This window comes from Protopterus annectens, chromosome 6.part0 (assembly GCF_019279795.1).
Source record: "Protopterus annectens isolate FY-2018-M chromosome 6.part0, PAN1.0, whole genome shotgun sequence".
NCBI classification, from domain to species: domain Eukaryota; kingdom Metazoa; phylum Chordata; order Ceratodontiformes; family Protopteridae; genus Protopterus; species Protopterus annectens.
The window spans coordinates 822,928,523-822,955,652 of record NC_056737.1 but is presented as its reverse complement, the minus strand read 5'-3'; the positions used below and the strand labels follow the sequence as shown (position 1 = coordinate 822,955,652).

The window sequence follows — 27,130 nt, the reverse complement described above, 5'->3', positions numbered from 1 at the left end:
CCCATTTTCAGTGGAGACCCGAGGAAAAAAGCTCTGAATACAAATACAGACAGACATTTGCAACATTATAAAATATAAGTACAAAGTTTTGTAAAACATGGAAAAGACAAAAATACAGAAAGTTGCCACATTAGTAGCAGATAATGTGAGTATCTTATATCAAAATTATTATGTACAGGAAGTAACAGTTTTACATTAATAGATACACTGCTCAGCAATTAAGAGAGTGTCAGTTTGAGAATATGTGTAAGGCAGGCTAGAGGGGGGCATGCAAAAGAAATAGGAAAGATGTATAATAAGAAGAATATATAATATAAAGAATAATTTGGAAAGATGTAAAGAGAAAGACCTATGACATATTGTTACATTTAGCAAAGAAAAATGATTTATGAGTGTAGTTAGTGGTGTGGGTGTTTTAGGTGGGAGCATGTGAAGGGCATTCCCATTTGGAGGCGAGATGGGAGTGAAGCATGGATTTGTAGTTGTTATGGTTTGGTATGTTACGTAGTGGTGTGGGGAGAGCGTTCCACAGTTTGGCTATGGTGTGGGATAGCAATAGTTGGCCAGGTGGGTGTAGGGGTTTGTGTACATGTAGGAGGTTTTGGCCTTTGGATCTCAGGGTGCGTCCAGGTGTGTAGGGTGTTAGAGATTTGGAAAGAGAGGGACATTCTGTTGGTTTAAAGATGAGTTTGTGGGTTGTTGTAAGTTGTAGGTATTTAGGTGGTTGTGGAGTTCAAGCCAGTTCAGGCTGTGAAGGGAGTGGCAGTATTGGAAGCCACATCTCTGAAAGAATAAAGGCACGACAGTAGCATGGCAGAAGCCAACAGTTAAATGTTACAACCATCTGTTAAAAATCATATAAGGTAATTATCTCATTGGAGTAAGGCTTTCTTCTGCCATAGGAATAGCTCAGACTTGCCATGAAACTAGCAGAGATATAAGAGACTTTCATGTCTTCAAAGGACCTAGGTATAAGTAAATAAATGCATTAGTTATACAGAGTTTGCTGTTCTCAGCTGAATTAGAGCTTGACTTGTCCTAGACAGTTAAGAACAGTGAAGGTTGGTTTACGTAAGTCAGAGATATTATACATCCATAATAATTTTATGTTAGAGTATTTTTCACTGTTAATATCTCCTGCCATCTCACGTTTGCTCATAAAAAGACATTTAAATCTACTAAACTTCTTTTCTTTGTTTTGTAGCCCTTTAGGGTAAATGTTGTTTTTCTAAAATATTATTTTACATGTATGAAGTGTACCCTGTAGGATAGCTTTGCCTCAAGAACTTCCTTAAGAATGTTTTTTCTGTCCTGGTCTTCAGTTAATTACCTTGTAAGATATTAGAAACTATCTGAAAAAACAGTAACTAGAGGTAAATCTACTTAACATTGACTGCAGTTTTTTTGGTTACCATCAAGTGAGGAGTCTTTGCAAGAACTTTTGATTTTGAGTTTAAGTAGGTCTTTGTTAATAATGCTACATAAAACACGAGCAAACTCTCAACTAGTCACAAAAACATCAGCTTTATTTTATAAATTCATTAAATTTTGTGCTGCAGCTAGATAGATGCTTGTGTACATAGTTTAAGGCAGACAGTAATGTGAAGGCCATATATATATATATATATATATATATATATATATATATATATATATATATATATATTTATATGTTACAGTCATGCATTTTTTATTAAATTAACATCAGTAACAAAAGCACAAAAGTGTAATTCTTGAACAGATTTAATAAAATAAGAAGAGCTAGTCGAACCATGTTAGGATGTACATATATATTTGTGTGTATGTCTGTGTGTGTATATATGTATTTCTGTGGCTGTGTGTTTGTTAAAAAAAAGACGATACCTTGCATACCAGGTGTGTTGTACACAAAACATAAATGTCCGGATAGTTTTGTAAAAGCATTTCAAAATGTATTTAATAATAATCGTATTTTAACTGTCCACTTGTCATGTCGTTCAAATAGGACTGCAATGTCCACTGGTCACTTTAAGTCACAGAGCAGTCTTAGTGCTTGTCAACAAACTTTAGGCAGTTTGCCAGAGTTTTCAAGAGGACAGAGGTCATACGTGGATTGAACATGTACGGCCACAACTCCAAAGGTTGTTGAACATCCAAGAACTGACTCTAGGGAAAAACATTTTACCTCCCAATGTAACCATGAAGGTATCCTTTGGCATTTGGCTACCAATCCATTAAATAATATAATGATTAACACTGTATAATAAGCTGTGTAATAGTTTCATGACATGGAATAGTGTCAAAATATTATTTTTTTAGATCTAAATCAATGGCATACACCAGTAACCCTACTTTGATAGTATCTAAAACATTAACGTAAAACTGTAAAAGTACATAAAAGTAGGAAGTAAATAACAAATTCTTTTGGCAATAAACCAGTGCTGATTTATGTCTACTGATTCAGCTGGAAGCAGTTTTATCTGAAACTTTTTAAAAAGTTTCTCCTTGATAAACATTAGTACCCGAACTGCTAACTTCTAACAGTTGGGAACAAACTCTTTGAATTGCTTCCTGCAATAGAACAGTAAGAGTCTGTGACAAAGTATTTTTCAGTTTACTAATAAAAATTAAGTAGGATGTCATCAGCGCCAGCAGCATTGTTGGCCTTCATTTCATTAAGGGCTTCCTTCATCAGGTCTAATGGGGTATTTTTTTCAGTGGAAAACCATTGAAGAAGCTAACTGGCTACCTGTGAAATATGCTTACTTTCTACTTGCCTCTCAACTGTTTAAACTTATCAAGAATGACATCTTCCCTCCACTGGCTTCCAGACTATACATAGATGCATCAATATACAACCTTGGACATCTTAAACAACTCATGTCTTCTCCTGTAAATCCCCAATCTAGGCTTCTCAGCGCAGACCATGCTTTCTCAGCCCTTGGTCCCAAACTGTGGGAATCTTTCCCTTATTTTCTTAAAGGTCATTCCTTTCCCTCTTTTCTGATCACAAGTAAAAGCACATTTCAAGACTGCAGGAAAATGCTACTGCTGTCTCTCTGGTCATATAATTTAACCTATTAATTTCCTTCTTCTGTTTACATACCTTGCTCTAACTCTAATTTTGATTGTGATTCTTTCAGCATGTCAGTTCTGATGTGTTTAATGTATGTATAATGGGTGTTTTTTTTCATTCACGATGTGTATGTCATTTATCTTGTGCCTTTATATCCTTAAGCCAACTATAATATTCACTTCTATATGTATATATTGCATTTTATCATTCTCTCTCTAAATAATATCATGCATTTGTTGTTTTCTCCATGTTGGGACTGCAATGGGTCCAATAGGGTGAGTGTGTACCCCAGTTAACAAAGTCAAAATAAATAAAAAAAAAAAAAAAAGAGGCAATTGTACATAATCTCAAAGAACCAAAAAGGAACGTACAGTCTCAGCTAGGACAAACGACGACCAACAGGAAACACCAGTAAATCCACAAAAGCCTTTGGATTAATAAATTATTCGTTTGTGGATTTACTGGTGTTTTCTGCTGGTCATTATTTGTCCTAGCTGAGAAATTCAGAAGAAAGAAAGAAAGAAAGAAATGAATGTCAAGGCAAACAGTACCATGTAAATGTGTTAGTATCGGAGTAACTTATTTAGTATTATACAATATGTTCCAAAGAATTCACTCAGTGTACGTGCTATTTCAAGATCATCTTTACACCTTCACACTTGCAAACTAGCTAATTAATAATTCTGCAGCAGTTACCCATATTCTTTTTTGTAAGCAAGGAAAGATTTTTTATTACGTACAGTATTTATAGGCAAGTTCCTTTTGAAAGATATTTTGCTATTACAATTGCTTTTACTAGACTATTAGATGGTTTTGAAGTAGTTTTTAGTACTAATGCATGGAAATGCACTGTAAATTTTCCAGATGATGCTTTTTATGTGTAACCTGCTACTGTTCTTTGTTGACTTGGGATTTATTTGTTACTGTACTGTTTTGCATTACCAAATATAGGTGCAAATTTATTGATTCATTCCACCCTTTAAGTATAAAAGAAAGACAAAAAATCTACATTTATGAGAAAAAAAAAGCAAATTAATAAATTTTTTATAAAATGTTTTAACAATCTTGCCATGTTGCACAGGCTTTTAGATTTTACAGTTTTAACTATTAAATAATTTGAATTTTTGAGAGGAGGAGGAGTGTGGATATTACTCTGTTAAAATCTGGGTGGGTAGAAAACAGGTCTAAAATATTGTTTCCTGAAATTGGAAAGCCTACTTACTGAGCATATGAAAGCTGGTCATACTTCCCAGTAAGCGGTATTCCCTACATATGGATAACATATTCACAGACAAGTTAACATCTAAACATTTCAAGTCATCAGTTTGTAATGCCCATTATTAAAACAATGTACTAAGTTGTTTGTGAATTAATTTTCCTGGGCTTTTGACAGATATGAGCTCTTGTAGAAACCTGCAGCATTTTTGTCAAATGAATATGGTCTGCATTGATTTCACTAGTTAACACAATAAACATAAGAGGTAGTTTAGATAGTTTCAGATTATGTTTAATGCATACCAACACTCCCCCTCATCTAATTTTGTTTTTATCTAATGTTGTGATTCTCCCTGCAAGCCTAAGTGGTTAGTGTTATTATCCTGAAACCAGAGTTTCTCTATCAACGCACGCACACACACACACACACACACACACACACACACACACACACACACACACACACATATGCATTCTCTCTTGTAGAGTAACACAGTATAATTCATTTTTGTTTGCTGGTTCTGCAAGTGCTTTGGTTTGTAGTGATTTTGGTACTGTTCCCAAGCACTTTTTCTTTCTCAGTTGTGTTTATTTTTTTTGGTTTTTGGGTGGAGGAACTGCTGACCAGCATGGACTCTCCATTAGGACAAGCCAGCAACCTGGATGCCTCACCTAATCTCAGTTCTCAGTGGGGCTTTTGACAACATCATACTGGACACGTCGCTACCAGGTAACCAGGAGGCATTACCTCAGAGGGACAAACGTAGAGTTTTAGCCTTGGACCCTTCACAGGGTATGCAGTCCTTAAGAGGTTGCAGAAGAGGGAATACAGAAGGAAATGACTCCCACGAACCTAATGGCGACTTAAGGGACAGTAGTTCCCAGACTGGCCCTGAGAGTTCTAACACGTGTGAGTGAAAGAGAACGACTCATGCCTCCCACCAATGTGACTTTTTTCCGGCTTCTAGCCATATTGGCTATAATACAAAAGACTCTGAGTCTACAAACTAGGGGGGAACATCATCTGTGCAGGGATGGTTAAAATCTAGGTGTAATTTTTTTGTACCTAGTGAGGATACTAACCGAAAGTTCATTTTGAACCAAGGTAACAGTTATAGTATGAATGTGAGCCTATTGTATGATTTAATGCTTAGATACAAATCTTTAAATATGGATAACTGTTATTTACAAGAGTGTATCGGGAGGGGCATTGTGCCCAAAGGATTACGTATTTATAAGTATCCAAACAATGTTAAAGAAGGTAGTGAGTTCCATAAAGAGCTCATTAAAAATTTTAATCATTGTGGTTTGGATATATTGCGGGCCATCATTAAAAATAATGAACAAGAAATGGATACATTACTTAAAGTTATAGAAAAAACTATTAAAGAAATTACCACTGGTTTACTATTTACTGTGGAAGAAGAAAGATTCAAATACTTAAATGTGAAGGGAAAGATTGATGAAAATTGCAAATTTTTATTTAACAAGAAATGTGAGAAGCTTGATAGGGACATTAAAGAATATCGGGAAGAACGATGTTACCCCAAACCCAAAAACAATTTTAAGCACCAGTACAGGAATCACACTGACCATATGGGCGATGATTTACAGGGAGAAGATTTGGGCCACTGAGAATGGGGTCATGGAGGGGGCTATAGTAATTATCCTTTTGGGAAAGCTATGGGGGGTACAATTTGAATGACCCTTTGGATTTTCCCACACTGAGGAGATCTGAGAGTATAAAACAAAGAACACTAGTCAACTACTACCCCACCAGTGGGGAATATTCAAACAGGAGGAGATACTAACCTATATTAGCCCCCCTCGTAGTTTGATACAAGACAATGGTATAGTAGTCGAGGGATACAGGCACAAGTATCGCAATTTTAGTATATACAATTATAGTAGCCTGGACATCGACTACACATACTTTAGTTTGTTCAGTAAAGGTTTGAAGTTTGTACCTAGTAACAGAAGTCAAATTACGAATGTTCTGATTGACTTAAAATTGTTTTTGAGAAAAAAGAACTTAGAATTATTAATGCATCATGAAAAGGGGGGGGGGGACAAGAACTTGATTAAGAGAAAAAGTACTTACAAATCCACCCCTTCACCCCAGTTAAAAAAACTTTGAAATTCAAAGGGAGCTTTGACAGGGTCTGAATAAGAAAAGAAGACAATATAATTTGAGTAAGGAAGAACACGCCGTCCTGGATTCTTTAAGGAACAACCACCAAGTCAGAGTTTTGAAACTCGACAAAGGAGGGGGGGGGTTGTCCTTATAGACAGTATTATTTATTCAGGCAAATTGTTGGATATGTTTAACAACATGGACTGATACTCTAGAGTTTCACGTAACGAAATCAACATAGCCCATAGGAAGATTGATTTTATTCTTAAAGAACTGGTTGATGCAGAAATGATTAGTCAAGGTACCTATCATTTTTTAATTATGGATAAAAAAATAGTACCATCTATTTTTGGTGTATCCAAGGTCCATAAGGATGTGGATAACCCACCACTCAGACCAATTGAGGCAGCCACTGCATCTAAAACTTACCCTTTGGCTAAATATTTCGACCTAAGGTTAAAAAGGGTCTGGTTTGAGCAGGCGGGCATTCTGAAGGCCTCTTGGGGTTTTTTGAGAAGTATCAACAATGACCTATATAGTGATGAACTCATCTTTGTTACTTTAGATATCCAGGATTTATGTAATGTCATTCCTCACAAGTTAGGGTTAGAATGGTTTGAAGAAGCTCTTAGAACCCAAGGAAGTTTTGACGAAAACAATATCTTGGTGTTCATAGATTTAATGGATTTGGTACTAAGACACAATTTTTTGTATTTCGAGGGTGAGTTTTTTAGGCAGTCAAGTGGAGTAGCCGTGGGGGCCAGTTGTGCCCCCATGTACGCTAACTTGGTATTGTCCATTTGGGAAGAGTAGTTTGTTTTTCATTCTGTATATTCTCAATATTGGAAATACTATCGATGTTACTTGGATGATATTTGTATGTTTTGGATTGGACCTGAGGAGAAACTAATAGAATTTATCAAGTACGTCAATAGTACTACTGACTTCCTTAAATGTATTCATGGCTTTTCTAGGAAACACAATATTTGGATGTGATGATTGAAAAGATACCTGAAGTCAGAAAATTTAAGTCCAATGTTTATAAAAAAGTGACTTTTTCAAACTCCTACTTGTTTTACACTAGTGCCCACCTTTCAAACAAAAGAAAGGAATTTTGAAAGGGCAGTTCATTAGGAGTAGTAGGATGATGTCCCTTGATAGGGACTTTGACTTAGAAAGTAAGAAACTGAAAGATATGTTTTTGGAAAGAAATTACTACCTTGCTTTAATAGAAGTATTGAATAAAGTAAAAAAAATGGGAGGGGGGGAGATTTAGTCCCATCTTAGGAGTACTGGAACACACTGTAACCAACATAGAGAATACCCCTACCCCAGACACAAATTGGAGTAGTAATTTCATCTTGAATTTCAGTACTGACACTTATTTGGTTAAAGACATTATTTCTAGAAATTGGGGGAAGTTTGGGGACTATTCTGACTTGGACTTGTTATTCAAGGACCCCCTGAAATTTACTTATAGGAAGGGGAAAAATATTAAGGAAATGTTGGAATATAGAAAACCAAAGCAGGGCAGACAAAGGAAAGGCACTTTCAAGTATGGAGCTTGCTCCCAATGCTCACATGTTATACAGGGGGAGAGTTTGTATTTAATGGAGAGGAATACAAAGTTAGACACTAACACATTCTCCAACTGTGACACTGTGGGGGTCATATATATCGCCATTTGTAAACCCTGTGGAGCCTTCTACATAGGGAAGACCACAAGGAAGTTTAAGAGGCGAATATATGAACATCTCTATGACATTAGTAAGCAAGACACTAACAATGCACTATTTAGACACACCACACTTTGTAAAGATGCAGTTTTTGTTTTTTTTATCATAGAAAAAATAGAACAGGACCCTCGAGGTGGTCCCTGGGAGATAACGATAGAGTACAGGGAACTATTTTGGCAGTTAATCTTGGAGGCCAACAGCGAACCAGGCTTGAATGACTATATTTCTTTAGCCCCTGTCCTTAAACTTAGATCTGCTAAACTATAAAGCTTTTATTTAGCATTATATCTTGACCGGTAGATGGCAGTGTTTTACTAGCTAATCACAGTAGATGTTCATCGTGTTTCACTGTTGCAGTCATTACAGTTGGGTTATCCTGCTGGCAGGCTACCCGCAGTTGGCCCGAGTTCCAAAGTCTAGGTCCGGCGTCGGTTGCTGTCGCCTCCTCCCTGAAGTCAGTGCACCAGGGGTATAAAAGATGCAGCCTACGCCATTTTCTTCAGTCTTTCTTGCCGCATGGTGCCCAAAGCAAAAGCAGTTCGCAAGTGCTGGTCGGCCGACTCCTGAGTTTTTCAAATACGAATTTCTGATCCGAAGTCTTCATTAAAGTTAAGTACCCCGTTGGGGAAACTTTTTTCTTGCTCCAGACCGATGTCAGAAAAAGGTAATAACTGTATTTCTTGTGGGAAGCAAATACCTCATAAGGATTTTCATTCTTACTGTATTCCTTGCCTAGGCCCTGACCATAATGTTGCTAGTTGTCAGTTTTGTGCTAGATTTAACCAACGCACTATTAAGCGTCGGCACGATTTTGCGTTCCATTACTTTGGCATAAGATTTAATTATATAATGCCGTTGGATCAGCTGACTACCGGAGTTTATAAAAAACATAAAGAAAAAGAGAAGGACAGGCATCCGAGATCCAAAACTGACGACAAGGCTTCTTCTAGGCCTGTCGCCGGTTCGCCGGTTCTCAGTGAGGCACTGTCGCAGCCCCTGACACCCGCTACCTCAGAGCCACAGGCCGCTTCCGACTCCCACGTGGAGCCGACTAGGCCTCTGGAAACGCAAGGTATTGGACACTCGGAAACTATTCCCTCAGATGGGTCCAGATTCGCTGAGCAGGCATTGGCTTCTGAGGGTGTTTTCAGGCCTACACAGTTATATGTGAAACCTACTACAGCTACAAAGGCAAAGACTAAAGCAGCTCTAAAGACAAAGAAACAAGTACAGCATTCACCTGGACAGGCCTCCATGCCTAAAAAGCAGATACTTAAAATGGCCGAAGACCTTATTTCTTTGATCAGGGGTTCCCATCCCACTCCTGATAAGAGGCCTAGGCAAGAGTTAGAATATGAATCTTCAGACCAGGTTTCCATTTCCTCTGATTCCTCCTCTGAACAGGAGTACTCTATTCTTCCTTATGAGGATTCTGATGCTGAAGAATCTATTCCTTCAGCCTCTCCTCCTGAGGATTATTCTTTTGGGGAGACTCTGCACACTATGAGGGAGCATTTCCACTGGGAGAGCCAAGATTACTCAGAATCCAAGAAAAGGCTCAGAGACTTCCTTTTATTGCCCCAGCACAGGCCCCTTGCTAGCCCACCTGTTTTAGACATTGTAGATGATGTATTTTCAGAGTCCAGTCTTTCACCAGACTCTTTACCACCAGCCCCTGTTAAGCCAGACAAATAGTATGGGGTTCCTGATTCACATACATTTCTCTATAAGAACCCTGCAGCTGACCCAGAAACCATCTCTCAGGGTCCCAAAGGGGTCAAGGCTTCTACTGCAAAAAGCCCTATCCCCTCTGATAGGGATTCTAGGGCCCTAGACAGATGGGGCAAAAAGATTTATACCTCTGCTACCTTGGCTGTAAGAGCCTTAAATTGCCAATTTCATATGCTTAAGTATCAACAATATCTTATGTCTTTGCTTAAACAGAAAATGTCAGCAAATACAGAAGGTGCAGACAACAAAGAAGTGCAGGATTTATTGCATGCAGCTGAACAAGTTGGAAAGCATACTTTGCAATGTGGTTTTGATTCTCTTGAGGCTTCCTGCAGGGCCTCTGTTACAGGTTCTGTCATTAGGAGGCATGCTTGGTTAAAATAACAAAATCTGCCTGATCATGTTAAAGCAAAACTATTAGATGCTCCTTTACAGTATGATACTTTGTTTGGTGTTAAAGCAGAAGAGGTGTTGAAGAAAATGGAGGACAAAGCTAAATCTATGCAAACAGTCAAGGATTTCTTGCAGGTACAGCCTCCCAGGTTTAGCAGGAACTGGACTACAAAGAATTGGTCCTTTCCAGTGTCAGAAAGACCACAAAGGGGCAGATACAGATGCCCCAGAGGCAGATCACAACCCCAAGGCTCATACAGGCCTAAACAACGGGGTGCTTCTACCTCCAAGAGTGGAGAGGAAAAATCACAGCCATACAGGAAACAGTCTCAATGACTTTCCACTTCCAGCACCAAGCACTTATCTTTTGGCAGCCCCTTTGGGGGGAAAACTAGCACTTTTTTCACAAAATTGGCAAATGATCACCCAGGACAAATAGGTTCTAAATATAGTTTCACAAGGCTACAGGTTCCACTTTCACACCATGCCAAGGCTAAACGGTATGCCAGACCTGCCACGCAATCAATGGGCAGAGGCACAAAAACAAGTTTCAGCCCTCATGGATATGAGGGCCATTCAACAAGTGCCAGAGCAAGAGCAGGGATAAGGATTCTATTCAAGACTGTTCTTGGTACCCAGAAAGTACAAAGCCTGGTGACCAATACTGGACCTATCTATTCTAAACACATATCTGGATATTCCAAAATTCAAAATGTTGCCTCTACAGCAGCGTCTGCCCATGTTGGGCAAGAAGGCTTGGCTTGTGACTTTAGATCTAAAAGAGGCAAACCTGCATGTCCCAATCAGACAAACATGCAGAAGATACCTCAGATTCAAACCTGGCTCAATGCACTACCAATTTTCTGCACTGCCCTTTGGCTTATCTACTGCGCCCAGGGTCTTCACAAAGTGCCCAGCACCAGTAATTGCATTTTGCAGACAAAGAGGAATACAAATATATCCCTACTTGGACGACTGCCGTATTCAAGTAGAGAGCAAGGACATTCTTCTAAAGCATCTGGTGTTTGTAAAAAGATTACTAACAAGTCTAGGGTACACAGTAAACAAGAAGAAATCAAAACTCGTACCCTCTCAAGAGATAATATTCCTGGGTGCAAGCTTAAATACAACTGCCCAGATGGCTTATCTCATGCCAGACAAACACAGACAACTGCCAACTTATTTCAAAATGTTGGCAACAAAGACCCAGTTATCTGCAAGAAAAATTCTGCAGGCCTTGGGTTTCATGGCATCCTGCATTCTGCTAATTCCATATGCAAGACTGCATATGAGGAAACGTCAGTGGTAACTAAAAAGTGTTTGGACTCAACATTGCCACAGCCTGGAAACAATAATTACCCTAATTCCCTGCCTGCAACAGGAGCTTCGATGGTGGGCAAAAGCCTGTCACCACAACACGGGACAGCCATTCACCTTACCCACAGCCAGGCAGACATTGACAACAGATGCATCAGATTATGCCTGGGGGGCCCATATGGCAGGAAGATGTATTCAGGGCACATGGTCCGCAAGTCAAATGCATCTACATATCAATCAAAAAGAGATGCTAGCTGTTCAGAATGCCCTGACAGCCTTCAAGGATCTAATTTATCCAGGACAATTGCTAATAAAGATGGACAATACTACAGTTATGTGGTACATAAACAAGCAGGGAGGCACACATTCCTACCCCCTCTGCAGGCTAGCCATGAACTTGTGGGACACAGCATTGACTTACCAAGTACATCTGCAAGCACAATTCCTGCCAGGAAGAACAAATACTCTAGCAGACGAACTAAGCAGAAACCTAATGGATCCCCACGAGTGGAAATTGGATCCACAAGTATTCAGCATGATAACAAGGACCTGGGGATGCCCGGACATAGACCTATTTGCCTCCCCTCACAACTACCAACTACAGAGATTCTGCACAAGGACTTATCACAAGCAAGCATGGAAAGTGGATGCTCTATCTTTCAGCTGGAAAAATCTAACAGTATATGCCTTTCCTCCTCTGCCTGTCTTCCCCAAGGTCAGACAAGAGAGACCAAAAATTATACTGATTGCCCCAGACTGGCCCCGCCAGCACTGGTACCCAATCCTAAAGAGCTTGTCTCAATGCCCAGCTTGGACATTACCTCAAATTCCTCACTTATTGACCCAACAAGACAGTCAAATACTGCACAGCCAACTCAAGACCTTAAACTGGCAGCATGGCAGATAATGTAGCCTCTCAAGACACACCTCTTTCTAAAGCAGTGATGGATGTTATTTTGGAGGCCAGGAGGCCTAGCACCAGAAAATCATATGCAGAAAAATGGAAGAGATTCTGTGCTTGGAACCAGGTACAAGGTATGGACACGATTGTTCCAAATATTCCTCAGATTTTGCAATACTTAACTGAGATGCTGGATAAAGGCCTTTCCTTTTCATCAATTAAAATTCATGCCTCTGCCATTTCATCACATTAAAATACAGAACCACCTATTTTTTCTCATCCGTTACTAAGGCAGTACCTCAGAGGGGCCAAAAACATAAGACCTCCAAGGAGAGCACCAATACCTGCATATGACCTCAACTATGTCTTGGAAAAACTCACACTGCCTCTGTTTGAGCCAGCCGCTGCAGCTGATATAAAATTCTTATCCTGGAAAACAGCTCTGCTCCTAGCAATAACCTCCGCTAGGCGAGTCTCAGAGTTACAGGGACTCATGGCTGTGGAACCTTTTATCATTTTCCATCCTGACAGGGTTTCTCTGAGAACAAACCCTACATTTATGCCTAAGGTAGTGTCCAGTGAGGCCCTTAACCAAACAATTCATTTGCCTACCTTTTATACAAACCCACAGAATAAGGGTGAGAGAATTCTGCATTTTGGACATTCACAGACAGCTACGCTTCTACTTGGACAGAACCAAAGCTTTCAGAAAGACTGAAAAACTTCTAGTGGCATATGCTGCAGCATCACAAGGAAAGCCTATCTCAAAGCAGACTATCTCAAAGTGGGTAGGCCACTGCATTCATTTATGCTATTTACAGCATGGCAAATCAGTGCCTAAGGGCATTAGGCCACATTCAACCAGAGCAGCAGCCACTTCAGCAGCCTTCCTCAGAGTAGTACCAACCAAAGACATCTTAGAGGCTGCAACTTGGAGTTCAGTGCATACTTTTACAAATCACTTACCTCTCTACTCTAAATCCAGGGCAGGCTTTGCCACTGTAGTTCTGCAGGGCCTGATAGCCTCTCCTAATCCTATTTAGCACCAGCCTCCCAAACTTAGCTTTGGGATTCAACCCAATTGTAATGACTGCAACAATAAAACACGATGAACATAGTACAGTTGTGTACCTACCATAAATGTAGATGTTCGAGTGTATTCACTGTTGTAGTCCAGGTTACCCTCCCACCATCCCCCTTTTTCTTTGCTGGGACTTATCTGTACTTCTCTGTTCTATACAATTTTGGATATTGGCAAAGGCTCTTGCCACCCCCATAGTGCCTTTTTTAGGCAAGGCTCAAAAGGCAAACCCACCTCCATAGGTATCACAAGGGATAAGAAACTAAGAGTAATGCTACTCAACGCCAGAAGTCTAAACCTCAAGATGCATGCACTCGAAACTCTCCTTAGCATGGAGAACATCGATATCTGTGCAGTAACAGAAACCTGGTTCAAGGATCCCGATAGCATCCCAGCACTACCAGGTTATACCTCATACCATGCTTTTTGGCCCCAAAACTTGGACCGAACCACAAAAGGAGGGGGAGTATCAATATTTGTCAAAGATACCCACACCTCCAGGTTGGTGGCACAGCACGAAGCATCAGAGACTATCCACGTGCAACTAACTGTGGGTAAAACTGCCTTCCAGTTTATAGCCTGCTACAGACCACCCTCCCAAACCTAGGAACCCCACTCGGCCTTCCTGAGAACACTGGAAAATATGAAGGTATCTCCAAACACCATTATATTGGGTGACTTCAACTACCCAAACATAGACTGGGAGCATTACTCTAGCTCCAACACCCTAGCCCAAAGGTTCCTAGAATTTATAAACTCAAATGCTATGGAACAACTTTTTACCACTCCCACAAGAGGGGAAAACATACTGGACCCGATCATCACCAACATGGGGACTCTATGCTCCAGACCAGAAGTGTATCCCTCACTGGTAAGATCAGACCATAAACTAATCTCCCTGGATATTCACATCCCGACCCCACCCCGTGCCCAGAAAACCACAGTGAAAAACTTCTCTAAAGCAAATTTCACACTCCTCAAAACCGAGTAGGAATCCTTCAAAGCCCCCGGGCCTGTGGAAAATATGGCCCAGACCGCAGAATCCTTTATAAATGCATTCTGTGAACACCTTCAGGAATGCATGGATCATGCAATCCCAAATAAAACCAAGACCCAATCCTTCAAAGGCAGGCGTCCTGTCTGGTGGACCCCAGCCATAAACAAACTATACAATAGAAGGAGGAAGCTACTACATTATAGAGCAAAATCCCAAAAATGGAAGGCTTCTCTGATCAGTATTAGCAAAAAACTACGGGCACTCATAAAATTGTCTAAGGCCAGCTTTGAGAGAAAAATTGCACAGGACACTAAGGATAATCACAAGGCTTTCTTTAGTTATGTTAGGAACCTGGGTGGGAATTCCCAGATATGCTCAGAATTAGTCCAAAATGACAGAAAATACACCAAACCCACAGACATTGCCAACATCCTAGCTGACAGGTTCAGTGCAAACTTCTCCCCCCCTCCCCACCAAAAGGGCAAATATCTATCCCAGCAGAGTGCTGCCCCCCTGACATCTCAGATGCTCAGGTAAGAGCCACCCTCTCCAAAGCAAAAAACACAGCATCAATGGGATCAGACGGTGTCCCTGGCTGCGTCCTACATGAACTCCAAGAAGAGCTAAACCAAAACATAAAACTACTGTTCAATCTCAGCCTTACTACAGGATATGTACCCAAAGAGTGGTGTACAGCAACAGTGGTCCCTCTCCACAAAGGTGGTGCCTCAACGGATCCTGGAAACTATCGACCCATAAGCCTGACTAGTTTGGTCTGCAAAGCTATGGAAAGGATCATCATGGACCTCATAAATAAAGATATTGGGGACCTACAGACACTGGATCCTACCCAGTTTGGCTTTGTTAAGGACAGATCCTGCCTCTTAAACCTGGTCGATTTCTTTGAAACAGTCACCAAGGCCATTGACGAGGGGAAGGTGGTCCACACAGCCTACCTGGACCTCGCAAAACCTTCGATACAATACCCCACTCGGGCATTGTAGAGAAGCTTACCAGCTTAAATATAAACCCCTATGTCACTAGATGGGTTGCAAACTTGGCTCAAGGACAGAACCCACATGGTTAGAATTGCTGGAGCCATGTCAGACTCCAAACCAGTTACAAGTGGCGTCCCACAAGGCTCAGTCCTGGGACCTCTCTTGTTCAGTATATATTTCTTGGAGGTACAGGCCAACACGGAAGGACTGTGGCTGACCAAGTTCGCAGATGACTGCAAACTGGGTGCCATAATTGACTCTCCAGCCGACACAAGCATCCTACAAAAGGGCCTCATAGAAACAGACAACTGGTGCCAGAGCTATGGCCTCAAGCTAAATGCCAAAAATTGTATAGTCATCCCCTTTGGCAAAAACAAAGTGCCCACAAATTACCACATAGGTGGTAATCCATTAAGTACTTAAGAAGTAATTAGGGACCTGGGGACCCAAGTTGATAGCATTCTCTCATTTGACAACCACGTGGCAAATGTGGTTAGAAAAACATTTTATATAACCCACCTAATCATGAAGGGATTCACATCTAGATCAGGGGAGGTCATCGTGCCTCTTTACTCATCCCTCATCAGGCCCATAATTGAGTACAATGCCCCTTTTGGGATGTACCTTACCAGACACCTGCAGCAACTGGAAAGACCCCAAAAGTACCTCACCAAGAGGATCAAAGGGCTCAAATAGATGCCATATGCTGCCTGGTTAAAGAAACTCCAGCTCTACTCAGTGGCATACCGCCTGCTCAGAGGCGATCTGTGCCTGACGTATAAAGCCATGTCCAACCTGGAATTAATGGACATGCTGCACCTCAGAAAATTCAAATCCCATCGAGCTACGTGCTCGAGAGACTTGAACCTCAGCACTAAAATAAATAGGACATGCTGGAGGGACAGATTCATAACCCAGAGGCTCCCTTCACTCTGGAATAAAATCCCAGTCCAGGTTAGGCAGAGTCCCTCATTGACTCTCTTCAAGAGGAATCTTGATGAGTGGATGGGAGATCGTAGGTTTACCCCGGGTATCACTTCTGTGTCACTGTTAGACAGAGGCACAGTATACTAACCTCGAAAAAGGGCATAGCAAAATTCATTTAAAATGGGTGGCGAAAGCCAAACACACTCTGGATAGGCTTATAAATGCCCTAGGGCAGAAAGCCTAGTATGAACCTATGAACCTATGGACCTTTGTGGTATATTTGCTTGTAGATGAAGGAAAAGTTGTTTTTTGTGCATGCATAATTTTGGCATAATTTAGCCTACCATTTTAGGGGCACCTGACATCTGGGGCAAGAAAAACTGAAGAAAATGGCGTTGGCTGCATCTTTTATACCCCTGGCGCACTGACGTCAGGGAGGAGGCGACAGCAACCGACGCCGGACCTAGACTTTGGAACTTGGGCCGACTGCGGGTAGCCTGCCAGCAGAATGACCCAATTGTAATGACTGCAACAGTGAATACACTTGAACATTTACATTTATGGTAGGTACACAAATGTACTTTTTGTTTCAACACAATTTAAAACTTTGGTGTAACACATCTTTTTTACTTATTTCTGTTATATTACATTCAATGGCCTGCATTTTATGTATTTACATATTAATTATGTGATTCAATGTTTTTTAAAATCTCCTTTTTAAAAAATCTGTTACTGTAACATGTAACTATTTGTTTTAGGAGTTTTTATAGTTGCATTTTTACAGTTGCACTTTAAATGCACTACATTCAATTATACAAATGTTTTAATTGCTTAATTGTTTTGTCAATGGGAAGGGAGGGTTATTTAAGGAGATTACTAGCTTGGTTAACTCTTCATTCTGATGAAGTCTAAGGACGAAAACGCAAGTTATTGTTTTGTGGCATTAAATAAATCTTTTTGGTTCACTGACCTGAAGAGGCTTTTTGTTTGCTGTTTCTGCTGTTTCCAAGCACTTTTTCCTTCTCAGTTGTGTTTACAGTATAATTCATTCATATTTTTTCAACTTTTTATTGCAGGTGTTAAAATAATAAGGTTGTTTATACTTAGTGGATTTGAACTAACGTTTATTGAAATTCAAATAAAAGGATTTTACTAGTTTAGTGAATTTTGGAACAGTAAATCTGTTTCCCAGATGTCCTAGATGATATTCATCCTGAGCAAAGTATTACTGCTTGGCTACAAATTTTGCAATAAGTACAAATAAAGGGTATTGTCTTGTAAGCTTAAATGACAAGTTTCACTGTTGAATAGTATAGCTAGTCTAAGATTTCTAAATGACAGTTTAGGAGACAGGGATATCTGCAACAATCAACTTTGACCTCTTTGAGTTTGCATAATTTAGTAGCTGTTTTATGATTTCTGTCACATCCAGTAGAAAATAATATGCAAGTTATTTATGCCAGCTAGTAATCTTTTGAATTAAGTTTTGGAGACCCCCCCCCTACGGTTTGTCCCTGTGCTTGTACTTGTGGATTTCATTGAGGTAAACCCTTACACTGCTGGTTGAATTGTTAAGAGGTGTAAGATCTAGACTAACCCTTAGTTTCCGGCAGGAGAAACAGAAATTTCAGATCTATCAGCTCTACTAACTATGCCCACTTAAGTGCCTTTCTTCTTTTCTAGAGGTAAACACCAGCATTTAGGAGAATCTTAAGTTACACTAAAGCACTACTCACAAGTTACAGAAATATTTTCCAATAAGTCTGAGTTTGTTTTATCAGACATCAGTAAAGAGGGGGTGCCCAAATCTCTGTCTTGCTGTATAGTTTTTGGCAAGAGGTATGCATCAGTATTAAAGTATTGCCTTATGCCATTTACCTGGTCTTTTTGTTTATGCCATTTCTGTGAACTATATATTGTTCTGACTCTGTTCAATATGTACTGTTTCATAAGGTATGTGTATTTTTTTATATATGTTATGGAGTCTGGTGGAATTCTATATGCATCTGACACAAGTGTCTTGCAAGATGGACAGTTTCTGAGAAAAAAAAAGAAAGAAAAGCTTGAACCAGAAGATCCTTCGGACAGTACTTATCAAAGGAATCCATATTGTTAACCAGAAAACCAACCACAAGTCACTAGAGAATAGTGTTTGCAGTGTTCAAAATTTAAATATGTAATAGTTACAGCTCAGAATAGTTCACACTCCTGAATGTCCAAGTTAAATACACACATTCTTCTATCAGCTAATTCTGTGTAACTGTAGTAAATCCAACCTACTGTATGGATACCTAAATTTCTGTTTACTAATATACATCCACTTAGCTAACTCTATAAGCTAATTGAATGAACTCTGCAATCTGAGGTGCTTTTGATAAAATATGAAGTGGTTTTCCAAGTAGGAGTCATAAAATAAAACTGTAATATTCTGTTTTTATTACTGGAAATGTCCATGAGAAAGTTAGAAACTGGTAGATAAACTACAATTTAGAATTGTGATTTCACATCAAAACAGTTGTGAAAGATGAAAGAGAGATGACTAGAAAACAAACTGACTTAATAAACCAGAAGAAGTCAAACAAAGCAGCTTGGACACTTGACATAAGCAAATGAGATAGCCATGCCCATCCTTTGGACATTTGGCATAGGCATAGGGGATGGCCGTGCCCATCCTTTGGACATTTGACATAGGCAGAGGGAATGGCCATGCCCATCCTTTGGACACTTGGCACAGACAGAGGGGATGGCCATGCCCATCCTTTGGACACTTGGCACAGGCAGAGGGGATGGCCATGCCCATCCTTTGGACACTTGCCGTAGGCAGAGGGGATGGCCATGTCTATCCTTTGGACACTTGCCATAGGCAGAGGGGATGGCCATGCCCATCTTTGAGAGGAGAGAGTGTGCTGAGAGTGTGCTGATTGGATCTTCTTGGATGTGCTAGTGAAGGCTGGAACTCAGAAGGAGTGTGTGACCAATAGCAGCAGGAAAGAGCTAAGTGGGTGTGGACACTTTATGGACTGGGCTGGAACATTTGCTTAGGCCACTCCTCATTGCCTACGTGGTCTGATGCACTTGCATGTCATTATGCTGGGTGGTGGGAGTTAGGTCTAAGAACTTGCCTCCAGGGATGACAGAATAAACCCATAAGCAGTGCCTTGGACTGGAGGAGTGGCTAGGCTAGTTCAGCAGGGGTGGGTGGCTTAATGATAAAAAAAAAAAACTTAAGTGGATCAGACAAGAACTCTAAATAAACAAGTGTTAGCCATATGGATACTGCAGGTAAATCAAGTACCTAAGGTGCTTTGTTTAGTTAACTGATAGATATGTTTATATCTATAACATGAAGGACAGAAGTATACTTAATCAAATTTTGATTTAGACTGTAGCAGTTTGTTACATTAAAGACTTATAGTAGTATACAAGTTAGATTAAACATAATAGTTGTGGATCTTATCACTTGCTAGAGGTTAGCTGTTGTTCCTTCTATCCTACCTGTCACATATCATGCTAAAATGCTTAGAGAGATCTTCCTGTTCTATACAAAGCATGTGACCATTTTTATTTGCAACTGCTCACACTGCAGACTGTGCTTATAATAGTAGGACCACTTTGGTGGCATTAATCAATACATGTAACCTCCTGCCCTCTGTTATAAAGAAGGTAAGGTAAATTGGCCCCATGCTATGTAAAGAACATGCTGGAAAAAGTAAATAAAGTGAAAATAAATTAGCCTGCCTTGCAGCAGATATGTAACAGGGAGACTGGTAAGTGCATACTGTAACAGTTGGAGAATCTTACAAAACACAAAACAGTGACTGCTTCCTCAGAGGGGGCTGTATGTATAATAGTAGGTCTCCTTAGGTAGCATCGCTGAGAGTGTGTAACCTCCTACCTTTATAACAGGATAAAAGTGCCGCTGCAAATAATCTTCCTTATACACAAAACGAACCATAATATTAAACCAATGTAAAGGACGAAACACGGCACAGGTAAAAACAACTTTAATATTAAGCATTTTCACACCTAATGTTGGTGCTTCATCAGACCATCATACACAGAATACAAGAGATTTAAATAGCATAACAAATTAAGTCAATAAACTCATCAGTATCAATTAACAGCCAATCAAAACATCAAGTGAAAAGCAACTAACCAAACATAGTTAAAAAAGAAAAAAACATAAAAAGTATATAAAAAATCACTCAAAACTAACATAGAAACTGTATTAAAACATCACTAACGTAATGATCGTGCCTTTAAATGTGGTTTAAGTGAAATCACATCATTTAATTCTGGAAACTTGTCTGCATTCATTCTAACAATCCATTTAACTTCATGCTGCTCAGTAATATTTCTAAAGTCTCCCATCCGTAAACTCTCATTCAAACATTCAGTAACCGTAAAAGTAAAAATATGAGTATCGCCTAACTGAATAGCATGCTTCACCAAAGCACTTCTTTCAACATAATTTTTCCCAATAGCAGCTAAATGCTCTCTAACGCTTTCTTCCAAAGAATGATTCGTTTTACCAATGTAGAATGAATCACATTGGCCACATACTGCTAAATAAATCACATTACGAGTAGACCCAGTAGCAGTAACATTAAATTTAAAACTTTTATTCATAGAAGAATGTCTAAAACAATTGGTAGTATTTATGACATTGCAAATATTGCATTTCCTACATGGAAGTGTACCCTTATCTTCCAGCTTCACACGTTGCTCATTGTCATTGTGGCATAGGAGTCTGTCCACATTTTTATTATTTCTAAAATAAAATTGTGGACTCTTACTCACTACAGCTTGTGTCTGTTCCTCGAACAACAAAAGAAACCAGTAATTTTAATAATTTGACAAATTCTGTCGATATCACTGGAATATTGAAGTCCCATTGACACAACTGAGTTCTGATGTGGAGCATTAGAAGCAAGTGAAGCATCAGAACTTGAAAAGTATGGCTTAGCTCTGTTCCTTCTGTAACAAATCACATAATTGGCTATTCTGTTAACTTTACTAACATTATATTCACAATGTAGTAAATCAGCCTGAAAGTGTTCAAGGTCCTTCATGAATGTAGCATCATTGTTACTTAGTCATGAAATTCACATTGCTTGCCATTTTAAAATATTCTTATAAATATACAAGGGATGCATACTATCCCTCTGCAAGATGTTATTCCTCCTACATCTTTTTTATATCAACCAGTAGTAAACATCCCATCTGAATCTTTAAATATTTTATATCTAAAAAAAATCTAAGTATTCATATGATGAATACTTATAAGTAAAATGTAAAAAAAATTGTAGTTTGATGTAGAAACTTTATAAATTCATTTAACTGTGTAACAGAACCAGGCCATAATAAAAATATGTCATCAACAAATCTATGATAAAAATTAATAAAATCAGCAAATCTATTGTTACTTAAAACTAGATTTTCTTCCCAATTTGCTAGCACCATATTGGTGTAGCTATTGACACAAAAAGTGCCCATAACTATGCCAACCTTTTGTAAATAAAAATACATTGTTTTCTAAAATCAGTTCTAGTAACACAAGTTAAATCAACCTTACTGCTGTGCATATGGCTGCCTCTTGACAAAAATGATCTCACATTGTCAATACCCTAGCTGTTGGGGATAACTGTAAATAGAGAGGATGCATCAAGTGTTATAAAAAACAAGTCTACATCTTCAGTTATACCACTAGTGACTTGAAATAATTCATTTAACTTATTTTTGTGTCCTTTAACACAGTTTCTGCTGTCAACAACAGGAGATAAATTCCTCTCAATGTAAATCGATAACTGTGCCAACCTTGCAGTGGCACAATGGGAGTGTTGAAATTTAGTTATGTTTTCTTAAGAGAGTCGATAGTTTTTTTAGATGTAAAAATCACGATGGGTGCTCTTGGTAAATTTAAGACATTTGTATTTAAAAAGCAGTGTTAGAATAATGCTCTACTGCATAAGACAAGTATGCATCCTCGTCACATAGTCAGAAATGTAGTTAAAGGACAAGTACTCATGGTTATTAGATCGCACAATGATGAAGAGGTTCTTGAAAAAGCATTACTTGATTTGAAGATGGATTTTTTGCAGAAGGGGTATAACTAGAGAGAGTTGGATAAATGCATCAGGGAGCTGCAGTCTATAAGATGCACTACTTGCAAACCATATTTTTCTGATATTTCTGGATGAGACGAGAGACATAAAGAGAGGCAAATGTAGCAGGGAAGTGTCAGGATGACATTAGTATATATTAGTAATGTTGATGTATGTGATATTGTCAAGAAGAACTGGGCGATTTTATGTGCAGATGATAGGTTGTCAGCTAGTTGTGAATAAGAGAGGTGGTGATTTTTGGAATTTTACAGAGAAAAGAGAACAAGAATGGATAGTATGCCTGAATGTAGATTGGTTCCCTGGTATAAATGAGTGTGTCTCTTTAAAGCCTGTGTTGAGAGCTCGTTCACTTTTATATTAATTTTTATTATGGGCTTTTCATGAGCATATTTTATTTTTTATATATATGTGATTATTGTTTAGCATTAGTAGGTCAGTGTGATGGTTTTATTAGAGTTTGTTACACAAAGAGCAATGTCGTGATTAGTCATTGTAATAATATGTTATATTGATTTATTTGAAGTGTATGTTGATTGGCCCATTTGAGTTTAAATAGATGGTGATGTGGTTTTATTATTAGGTGTGAAGAAGCAGTCTTATGACTGTGAAAGCATGTACCAATTGTATTCTTTATTGTTCCATGCTTTGTTCATATTAAACAGTTAATAAGTCAACAAGTTTTGTGTTTTCAGCCACGGAGTTCACCTGATTTGATTTTCTAGCATTGCATTTATTGGTTTTTCAGTGTGTTCATTGCCAGCCTGCCAGCTTCGTTATTTATTGGCAGTACTACAAATTCTCAGGATCGTTAAAGATTGAGATTTAGGAATATTCGAGACCAAATATCTGACTTTTTTGTGATTAATTTAATGTGGTGTTTGAGGTTTTTTTCCAGTAGAGATTGATGTGCATTTCTTTGAAAATGTAACATACACTAAATGTATTTACAAAAGCTTTTTTGCTGAGAGGCAAGCCCCCCTGCATGCCCTTATGGAGAACTTTGCCCCCATGTTATTGTTATTTGTCTTTCGGCTTTTCCCGGTTAGGGGTTGCCACAGCGGAACTCCGGTCCGCTAATGATTGGCAGTAGATTTTCATGAATGCCGAGGTGCCACCTCGATGTTCAACCTTCAACAAAGGCACGCCCATTTACGCATGTCTTTCGAATGCCCACCTAACCGCAGGGAGGGCATGCAGACTCCACACAGAAGGCACTCCCACACGCCGAGAATCAGGCACTCCCATACGCCGAGAATCGAACGGGAGAACCTCTTGCTGTGAGGCAACAACGCTACCACTGCACCACCGTGGATATTGCCCCCATAAAAGTTCCCTAATTTAAATATACTAACTCTATAGTCACACAATAGCAGAGAAATGAGAGTACTAGTCACACACTGAATCAGTGCTGGTGCATATACATAAACTTCCAGACATAGAGGTGCAGCATAGTGGACATTAACAAGTAACTAAACTGATTAGTACTAATTTGCATTGTAATTTTTATGCTTCAGTATAGGTGTCTTGAGGCAATGCAGCAACTAATACATATGCGAGGAATGTAGTTATACAATGTCACTGGAGGCAAGGCTCTCACATAGAGGCATCTATGTTACCAAACAAGTTGATAGTAAGATATACACACACACACACACACACACACACACACACACACACACACACACACACACACACACACACACACACACACGCGCGCGCGCACACACACACACACACACACACACACACACACACTCTCTCACTTCATATAGTAAGGACCAGGCACACACACACAGATATACTGAGGTGCTTAAATAAAATCTCAGGAATCCACAAAGACGTCCTAGACACTGCATTCTAAAAAAGTGTCCTTAGCAACCTTTAGAGTACTAAACTCTTCCACCTCTCCACAACGTAAACCACTTGTTGCACAGACCACCGCTTGCTTTACCATAAAGGGTAAATCCTCACAGTATAACCACAATGGATTGAAAAAAACAGCAACACCGTCCACTGGAATCAAACGATAGTATTTAATACGACAACACACAGACCACAAAACAGGATTGAGCGCGCTTTCTTCTTGTCACCAAGACTTCATCAGAATCTGGATTCTGATGAAGTCTTGGTGACAAGAAGAAAGCGCGCTCAATCCTGTTTTGTGGTCTGTGTGTTGTCGTATTAAATACTATCGTTTGATTCCAGTGGACGGTGTTGCTGTTTTTTTCAATCCATTGTGGTTATACTGTGAGGATTAACCTTTAGAGTACTCAAAATAAACAACACCAAACAAAACACATACTGCCACATTCCATGGTGTCTCAACTTCTAAGCCCCTAAGGCATACTGTCATACAATATCCAAATAACCCCTGCACAAACAGCATGTGCACAGCCATACACTAAATCCAGCCCTGGAAAATAATGCCAGCACCCAACTCCGGTGGCATAATCAATATTTAACGAATAACAAAAATATCCCAGTACACCAGCATGGTTGTACCGGTTTCGGCCAAAGCCTTCTTCAGCAACCAAACTTGATGAAAACCACAAACATGATCAAGTATCATCCTATCTAACTTATATAATGTGGTCTAAAATCGCCCTCTAGTGTGCAAATAATTAATACAAAATTCACACTGCAAACCCAATTACATAAATACAACCCAAATACATTGTGGATGCAAATAACAAGTTTAAATAAATGTTTTAAAATTGGTCATTCAACCCAGGGGAAAAAAGAGCCCCCAATTTAATAATCCACATTTTTTCTTTATTAGTCAGAATTTCATGTAATATGTGGACTACTTTGTTCTTAAACCTAATGTGGTCAATGACCATAAAACTAAAAATACCCATAGGATGTTTAGAAATGTGTTTGTACAAAGAACTGGAACCCTTCTTATTCTTAATGTCACTCAAATGTTCCCCAATCCTTATCTTGAAAGGACGTGACGTCTGTCCAACATAAAATGCCCGAAAATTGCACTGGGCTAAATATATAACCCAAGTGGTATTACAATTGGCAAAAAATGAGACATTAAACACTTGTGGACAATTGTGTGAAATAAAACTGTGGGACTTAAGCACCCTAGAACAATAGGTGCAATGTCCACATGGATAACAGACTAATATTAAATGGCCAGACAAACTAGTTTGTACAGTTAACCGTGAACCCCTATCCAAAACTTTTTTGTAATGACTGAATAAGGATCCCAAGGACTGTCCTATCCGAAATTAATAAAGACATCGATCCCCTATATAATTGTTCAGGACATCATCAGATCTCAGAAGATGCTAATGTCTACGAATGATGTTCCTAAAACTATTTGTATTTCTCCCATAAGTTGTAACTAATCTGAGCGCTTGTGATTTTTGAAAATCTCTAACCCGATATGACAATAACTCAGATCTGTCTTGTTGATTCGCAAATCGACTGGCCGTAGTGATGTCACCCCCTTGATACCCCCTATTCTTAAACCTAGATATCAAATCATTCTTATAAAGGTCATATGTGGAAAAACTAGAGCATATCCTTTTGATATGAAGAAACTGTGACTTAGGGATATTCTTGATGACATGTTGAGGGTGGAAGCTGGTAGCATGTAGTAGGGTATTGAATTGTGGAAATTTTCTGAATACTTCACTCTCAAGAGCGTCCATCTCCGTTCGTTTGACTAAAACATCCTAAAAAGTGATATCAGATCTGGAGTAAGTCAATTTAAACTCAATACCCCACATGTTACAATTAAGATATTCCAAAAATTCCATAAGGAATTCTACATCTGCTCTCCACACCAACCGTCATCAAGATATCTTCTCCATATGTCCATTTCATTAATATAAATATTATGACTAGTATTGTATATCAACTGTTCTTTCATATATGCCATAAACAAGTCCGCATAAATGGGGGCAAAAGATGCCCCCATTGCAGTACCGTGAAGCTGCCAAAAGCATCTATCTTTAAAGTAAAAGATATTATGAGTCAGGACTTTTTCTGCCATACAAACAAGAAGCATATTAAAACCAGGTTTGTAAATATTGGCCCTATCCAGCCAATATTGCAGAGCCATAAGTCCCGCCCAATGAGGGATGTTGGTATATAAGGAGGTGACATCCAATGTACATAGGAGCCAGTCCGGTTCCAATTACATATCTGAAATGATAGAGAGAAATTGGGTTGTGTCCTGAATTCTAGAATGTATAAAAACCAAAAGTGGTTTTAAATATAACGTAAGAAATTCAGACAAAGGCTCAGTAAGAGAGCCTCTGCCTGATAAATTGGTCTACCGGGCGGTCTCTTGGGATCCTTGTGAATTTTTGGCAGAAAATAAATATACTGCTTTTTGGGATAATCTACCTTCAAATGATAATATACATCTTTAGTAATAATGCCCTCATCTACAGCCAAATTTAAGAAATAATCAATATCCTGTTTAAATTCCATAGTTGGATCAACATTCATTTCTTGATAGTGCGTGCTGTTATAAAGCTGACGCTCCCCCTCAGCTTCATAGT

At 39.1% G+C, this 27,130-nt stretch overlaps 1 protein-coding gene across 1 annotated transcript in view; it reads left to right on the top strand.

Annotated features, from left to right (window-relative positions):
• ASPG (asparaginase) overlaps window positions 1-27,130 on the top strand; it is an 856,377-nt gene that overhangs the window by 706,919 nt on the left and 122,328 nt on the right. The window lies entirely within an intron of this gene.